The sequence below is a fragment of the Cynara cardunculus genome, assembly GCF_001531365.2.
Source record: "Cynara cardunculus var. scolymus isolate 2C chromosome LG 2, CcrdV1, whole genome shotgun sequence".
Lineage (NCBI taxonomy): Eukaryota > Viridiplantae > Streptophyta > Magnoliopsida > Asterales > Asteraceae > Cynara > Cynara cardunculus.
The window spans coordinates 64,453,865-64,462,466 of record NC_037529.1 but is presented as its reverse complement, the minus strand read 5'-3'; positions in this window follow the sequence as shown (position 1 = coordinate 64,462,466).

Genomic DNA, 8,602 nt, shown 5'->3' with positions numbered 1-8,602 from the left:
ACTCGATAATTATCCTAATTATATTTTAGATTTTTTATATTTTAAAATAAGATGTTTATCCTCTATTTGATTATATTTATCCGCAATTAGTATATAGATTCAGATATGGGATGAAATCGGATAGGGATGAACGGGTTTAAGAGTTTTTAAGAGTTTAAGTTTTAAGAGTTTTTAAGAGTTTTAGCCAAATGCTTTATAATATAGTATAGATTATATTATTAAACAAAAAATAAATTATTTCATGATTAAACTTAAATTAAATTATAATAAAAAAATAAATTAAAAAAATTACATAAAAAATGAGAACTTGTAAATAGTTGATTTGATATTAACATTGATATTTTTTTTTTTCAAATTTTTATGATATATTCAAATTTATATTTTATTCAAAAATAAAATCATTATTGTTTTCTTAAAAACACATAAAATCGAGATGCATCTCGCTGCATTACGCGAGTACCATTCTAGTTATATTTTAAGCTACTCATTTTGCATCTATTTTTAAGAAGTATATTTTGATTTTTTTTAAATCTATAGTATATTATAAAACATTTGATAAAAACACTTAAAAATTATTTTTTATGCATAAAGTACTATTTGTTAATACATATTACTTAAAATTTAAGATTACAAATAATTTTGCATAAATACAACTTATTAAAGCTTAATTTTTAAATTCGTGTAAATAACTACAGATAAACATAATCAAATACAAGATAAACATTCATTTTAAATATAAAAAACTTAAAATATAATTAAGATAATTATTGAGTTCTAACAGAATATTTAGTTATTGTCTTTATAAATCAAAAATAACTTTTTTTATTAAATCTAAATTAAATTATAATAAAAAATTGAATTAAAGAAGTTAAAAAAAAAACTATTAAATAGTTAATCTGATACTAATATCGATTATATTTTTCAAATTTTTATGTTATCTTCAAATTTATATTCATTCAAAAATTAAAATATTATAGAGACATAATAAAAATTAAACATTAAAATCGAGATTTATCTCGTTGCATCGCTCAAATACCCTTCTAATATTAACTAAATATCATTTTTTTTCAGTTTTAGCATAAAAAATAATGATTCTATATTCAAACAAAGACTATAATGATATACCAATTCTGGCCGAAATTCTCAAATTTCAATAAAACAAACGAAAATAGCCATAAAAAATGATGCCAAACTGGTAAATAGTATTTTGATGATATGTGGTCTATTAATTATTTATGTCAGTTTTTTGAACTAATTAAACTTTTAATCATTGTGATTGTCAATTTGTTTTAATTTTAGTCATTCAAATTAACTTCTGTTAACTCGAGTATTTTCGTCTTCCCAATATTTCTTTAATTTTTTATTAAAAAATATTATTATATTAAAGATTAATGATCATTAATATAATTATAATTTTTTAAATTTTTAATTAAAAAATATTATTATATTAAAGATTAATGATTATTAATATAATTATAATTTTTTAAATTTTTAATTAAAAAATATTATTATATTAAAGATTAATGATTATTAATATAATTATAATTTCTTTAATTTTCAATTAAAAATATTATTATATTGAAGATTAATTGTTGTTAATATTATTATAATCATAAATTTGAGTAAATTGCCCTTTAGTAATTATTGTGATAATGATTTCAGTTTTGTTATGGATTGGGTCCCTCTTGATGTAACTCTCTTAGATTAGTAATTATTTTATTGTACATTTTTAAATGCAAGTTGTACAACACTTTAAAGCAATTAATGGTTAAAAAAGTAAAAGTACTAAACCAATAATCCAACCCCATCTACATTCTACAGTGTCTTCTCCTCTCAAGAAACTCCTGTTCTTAAGTGAAATTCACTCACCATCCCCTCTTGGATCTGGATGACCAATGAAAACATAAGTTGTAGATGAAGGAAACGTAAAAGAAGAAGTTATGCCCATTGATGAACAATAAAGATAATAGAGGAAGATTGACAAAAATAGAAAAACTAGATTCAGAATTCTCAATTTCAAAACGAACTCTCACCCCTCCTCCATTGTCAACCCCTTCGCTTCCACCTTCTTTCAAGTAAAACCTAGATCCGGATGAAGCTTGAGACAGATTCAAGTTCTATGCGTTGGTGTGTGTGTGTGTGTGTGTGTGTGAGCGAGAGAGCAGATAAAGCTTTAAGAACAATTGAACACCAAGAAAATCAGGTTATGTACTTCAAAAAATCAGCAAGATCCATTAATTAAGCAATACCCATATTCAAGTGAACACCAAGAACAACAAATTCAATCATATTAAAAAAACACATATACCAAATGGTAGAGAAAGCTTTACAAATGGTTGACGATTTGTGTATTGGTTTACAAAAAAGCATGCATAACACATAATAACTTACGTCCCCCTACACCACTGATCTTCTTCCCTCCTACATATTCTCCGGTTGAGAAAGGTGGTATTGGTGAGTTTGAGCAACCACTGATCACAACCATCCATCAAATTGTTGTTGTGGCGGCCTTTGCACGGAATTCTGAAATTGAGGAGGTCTTTGGTTGCCAAAATTGTTGTTGAGATATCGTTGTTGTGGATGACCTTGAAATCCTCCTAAAGCATTCATATTTTTTGCCGTCACCAACACATCTTCTTGAAGTTGTGGGCATGCATCGGTTGGATGGCTTGTCGCCAAACATATTCCACAAGCTTTCACTTGTTCTTTACCTATGACAAGTTGTTTTACCAGGTTAGTAAGATCATACAAACGACTCTCGATGCTCGCAACATTTACCTCATTAGCGTTTGTTGGCTCCCTCCTCATGTTGCTCCTCACACCAAAATGTTGGGAATTTTTGGCCATAGTAGTGATTAAAGCTCTAACCTCGGTTGGAGTCTTGTTAAACATGGCACTGTCATTGGCAGCATCAACCATCTTTCTATCCATCGGGAGGAGACCCTCGTAGAAGTATTACAAAATCAATTATTTCGAGATTCTATGTTGTGGACAACTCACACAGAGATGTTTGAGTCTCTCCCAATATTCATGGAGAGTTTCAACATCTCGTTGCTTAATACTACAAATCTCTCTACGGAGGTTAGCGGCTCGGGAGACGGGAAATTTTTTTATCTAAAAATAGCCTCCCATTTGGTTCCACGTCGTTACCGAATCGGGAGGTAACGAGTATAACCAATATGTGGCACGATCCTTTAAATAAAAAGGAAAATCCTTTAACTTAAAAAGGTCATCCATAACCTCAGTTGGTTTCATGCTAAGACAAACTATGTGGAATTGCTTCAAATGCTTATTAGGGTCCTTATTCTATAACCCGTGATATGTGGGTAAGAGATGAACCAAGCCAGTCTTAAAAACAAAATTTTGATTATTTGTCGAATACTTGATACAAATCAGAGTATGAGCAACATCTTGGGTGGCTAATTGACGAAGAGTCCGCTTCTCTTCATCGTCTGCCATCTTCTTTGGCTTCTCTTCCTTTTCTCTTTTTAGATTTTCTTCTTTTTCTCTTTCTTCGCCCGAATCGCTCGATAGGTCAATATCTTGTCAGATATTTACCCCTGGCGACGAAGTTCCCTCACCTAACTTCTTTTCGAAGCTTGATTTGTTTCCTCAGTCGCTTCGCTGTCTATTCAATTTCTAAATCAAGTGACAATGGTGAACTTGTACGTGAAGATCTAGGCATAAACCATTAGAATTACCGAGTACCCAGTAGCGGCGCCAAAAATTTGACGGATGCTGAGTCCACCAAATTATGAACTCTTAACTATTGGCTAATTGCAACCAAAATTGTAATAGCGATAAATTACGTCGAATCCACAGAGGCTCGATTTTATCTTATTATTGCCAAATAGTTCAAGTACAAGAACAAATTATTAAGAGTAAATCGAAAAGGTGGTGGGGGGGGGTTATGTTTGATTAATTAGACTAAACATGAGATTAAAACTAATTATAAACAATGAAAACGAAACCCAATCGATTGATGAGAAATCCCTTCCAATCGATTGAACCTGCGGCCTCTCTCTCGCTCGATTAGACATGTTGCTCCTTTCTCACTCGATCAATCAGACCTTCTGCTCCCTTCTCCCTCGATCAATCAGACGTGCTGCCTTTTTCTCGCTCAATCAATCAAACGTGCTGCATCTCTCATGACGGTTCCTTTTTTTCTTTTTTATTTCCTGATTCTGGGCTTTCTTTTCACCAAATGGGCCTTGGCTCTTGACAACCCATGCTTAGATCCATGTTCCTTTTTTCTCATACCCTCATGAAACCCACACCATAAATCGTAAATTTTGCTGCCATAAAAAGAGATACATGCTACACTTAGTTGGGTCCTATTTAGTATATAATTCACTAATTTAAGGTAATTTGATATTAAAGATATATAAAATAATCATTTATCAAGCAAGTGTTCTATTAGAAGTTTAGAACAATAAAAGGAGAAAGCCTCGCTAGATCAAACCGAGAAATCAAAGATTGCGGGACCGGGTGCTGCGGCGGCGAGGGACGGACGGTGGTGGTGCGACAACGGCTGGTGGTGCAACGACTGCGACAAGCGGTGGTGCGGAGGCGACGGGGGTGGTGCAACAGCGACCGATGATGGGACAGAGACTGGTGTAGGGTGACGTTAAATGAGGGAGATAGGATAGAGGAGACAATGTGTTTATGATAGTTTTAGGGTTTTTTTAATATGTAGGTTTGCCTCCTATTCAAGTTACAAGTTACATTTTTAAAGAATTATGATCTATTTAACAGGTTTTAGAAAGTACAAGAATTTATTTATTTCAAAAGTTAAATAAAACCGATTGTGTTTTAATTCTTACTTTGAGTATATGACCTAGATTATTAGGTCTCATACACGAATTTTTTTTCTGAAAATGGTTTATTAAAATGGAGATTTAAAAGTTGGTTTCTTAAAATAACATATAATATAATAAAATTAGTTCTATTTTAATATAATTAATCCTTTAATATATATTAAAAATGATTTTTTTAAAAACAATAATATTAAGAAAAACAAAAAACATACACATCATCAAGGAAATCTAAGAGAAGATTTCTAAAAGAAAAAAAAACACATTAAAAACACCATTGAAAACGACACAAACAAAAAGACAGCCAAGAAAGGTTCACAAGACCATATACAAACAAGCTATGTCGTCTACGAAGTTGATTGTTTATATATATATATATATATGATTAACCTGGATATTCAACCCGCTAAAGGTTCACAAGACCGTATACAAAAGGACAATCAAGCTATGTCGTCTACGAAGTTGATTGTTTATATATATTATATATATATATATATATTATATTATATATATATATATATATATRTATGATTAACCTGGATATCCAACCCGCTATGCGAGCCGACTAATCCTAGGGCGACCATCTGCTTTGCAGATAGTCCGGAGTCACCGCATTTGAACCTCCGTGGGCACAATATGATTTTTATTCCACCTTGAATTTGAACATGGGACCTCCTGGTACTTTTGACTTTTTTTTTTTTATATTTTTCTGATCAGATACAAGCGAAAGATTGAAATTGAATATCATCAGGTATTAATTTAAATACAAACTGTGTTTTTGATAATAATATTCGTGTATGTTTAAGTATTAGTGGATTAATCAAATGATAGATTTTTTATAACACGTAGGAATAAAAAACGTGCTTCGTATGAACTGATTGTCAGACACTACTTGTTGCTCGGATGACAATCAAATTAACAAAAGTAGAGTAAAGTTTAATTTTGGTCCACGTGATTTAGTTTGAAAGTGGGACCGAACGTTAACAAGTCTAGAAATCGTTCTTATCGTTTACACTTCTATTATGAAAGTGGTCCCTTTCTCATATTTCTTTTATTTTTTTGGTACTTTGTTTTTTCCTTATTTTCGTAAGAATCATCAAACTTTAGGGATTGAATCTATAATTAAAACACACACACACACACACACACACACATATATATATATATATATATATATATATATGAATGTTCATTTGAAAAATGGTAAGTATTGAGAAGTGCATAAGTGATCATAACTTTTCATCTGGTTATGTAGAAGATAGAGAAATAATTTCGTAATTTTTACAAATAGGCGTCAAACGAGTTCATATATGAACCCGTGATTTTGCAAACCAAGTCATTTGTACAAATCGTGAAAACCGTCGATTTCATTATTTATTTTAGTGAATTTTTTTTAAATGAAATTGTTTAATATGATGAAATTGTTTTAGATAATTCATTTCAAATAATTATGGACATTATCATCTTCATTCTATTAATTTTAGTAAACAAATTTCATCAAAATGAGAAATACATGAAACAATTTAATTTTTTCATAGAAACAAAAATATATGAAACATTTTTATCATGAAATGAATTACTTGAAACAATTTCATCATATTAAATAATTTCATGAAAAATTTTCACTAAAATAAACGATGAAATCGATGATTTTCACGGTTTGTACAAATAGATCAATTTGCATTTTATTCTTCCTCTGTATATGTAGAGATGAATTATTATGCAACCTTTTACATTAGTACAATCAATACAATTCAATCTCAACCGTCCATCTAACTTGATGAATATGTGATTTCATAAAAGTTTTGTTTGTTTCATAATATAAAGTATTGATCATAATTAATGAACTCTAATCATCTTCCATAAATATTCAAATCGTAATAAATGAACTCTCACCATTTCCATACATATTTCAATTGATTGGGTTGCATTGGTTGTACAAATGTGATAAGTTGCATTTGAAACGTCCTCTCTCTCTCTCTCTCTCTATATATATATATATATTGTGAAGGTAAAAAATTTCAAACCTTCATAGCAAAAATATTGTAAAGGTTATTACCTTCACAACGATTTGCTGTAAAGTCCCTTGACATTTGTGCAACCAATACAACCCAATCTCAACCGTCCATTTCATATGATTTCATAGAAGTTTTGATTGTTTCCTAATATAAATTATTGATCATAATTAATGAACCATATTCATCTTTCATAAATATTCAAATCATAATAAATGAACTCTCATCATTTCCATAAATATCTCAATTTATTGGGTTGCATTGGTTGTACAAATGCGACGGGTTGTATTTTAAACAAACTCTATGTATGTATGTATGTATGTATGTATGTATGTATGTATGTATGTATGTATGTATGACATGGTTTATCATGGAGCGGACCTACGTGGATCATACGGTATCATGTACCAGTGCTTTGTAATTCCGCCGTGTGAATGATTTAGAACTTATTTATTACAACAAATCTGTTCACTAGTTTATGTGTGAAAATATGTTAAAAAAATATATTGATCAATTAAAATCACCGTTCAAAAGACGTCATGTACGCGCCTCCGTCATTACGAAATGACCCATAGCGTTTATATAAGACATGACTCATGCCATGATGTCTTGAGGTGCATGTAACACATGATTTTTTTTTCATTTTTTTTACTTTTTGTGTTATTACATTTTTAACTTTTGATTTTACATTTTTATATATCTAACTAATCGCATCACTCTCAGTTTTACAAATTCATAAATGTTACAAACTCACGGTTAAAAAATGAAATTGTAAAATTATCTTTTTAATTCTATTTTAAATATTTAATCAAAAACATATTTTTATAATAGTAATTTATATGATTTTTCTTATTCTAATATATATACATATACATATACATACATATATATATATATATATATAATTTTATATATGACAAACAAATTTGTCGTCTTATATCATGCCTTGAAAAATATCACGTCCTCCGTGATGTATAAGACTTAAGGCTTGACTTCATCACCATACCACACCTGGCTTCATGTATTTTTTAAAGCTTGATAGAAATATAGTAGTGGCTTTGTCATTTAAACTAGTTTTAAAGTTATATTGTTTTAAAATGCACATATAATATTAATTGAATATGAAGTATTGGTATTATATATTGTCCATAGTTTTGATACCATATGAGAGATGTCAGTAACAAGATCCGCCAGAAATGATTTTGTTGGTTCAGAATGTATCCTTGATAATATGGAGGTTCAGTTATATATACCAACATTATTCATTTTTGTCTTTTAAACCTACATCTCACAATGAATTCAATTATACAATAAAATAATTAATAATAACCTTAAATACTATTTTATTCATTTTGATGATATTTTTTCATAAGGAACATGTTGGTCCCGTAAGGGTCTACAAGATATGTATAACAGTTTATAGAAGTTGGGGGGTGAATACAAACACAATATTTTCAAATTTAAAATGTATATTGATAAGAGAAGATCAATACAAATTTTACAAGACTGTTTGCAGAAAGATAAGGTAAGAAAACATATCTAAACAATCTTTGATTACACACTAAATCTTAGCAAATAAGAAAAGATTTGTTGTAAAAGAAAATAAGTTCTTTTACTTAAGCTCAAAGATGCTCAAAGTAAGAATTAAGTTAAGAGGGTGTGTTGCGCGCGCACTCTGCATGGAGAGAAAACACTTCTATTTATACCTATTGCATTAAATGCACATTTAATGTAATATAGTAGGGTTAGAGTGCGTGTCAAGCCTTAAGGGGA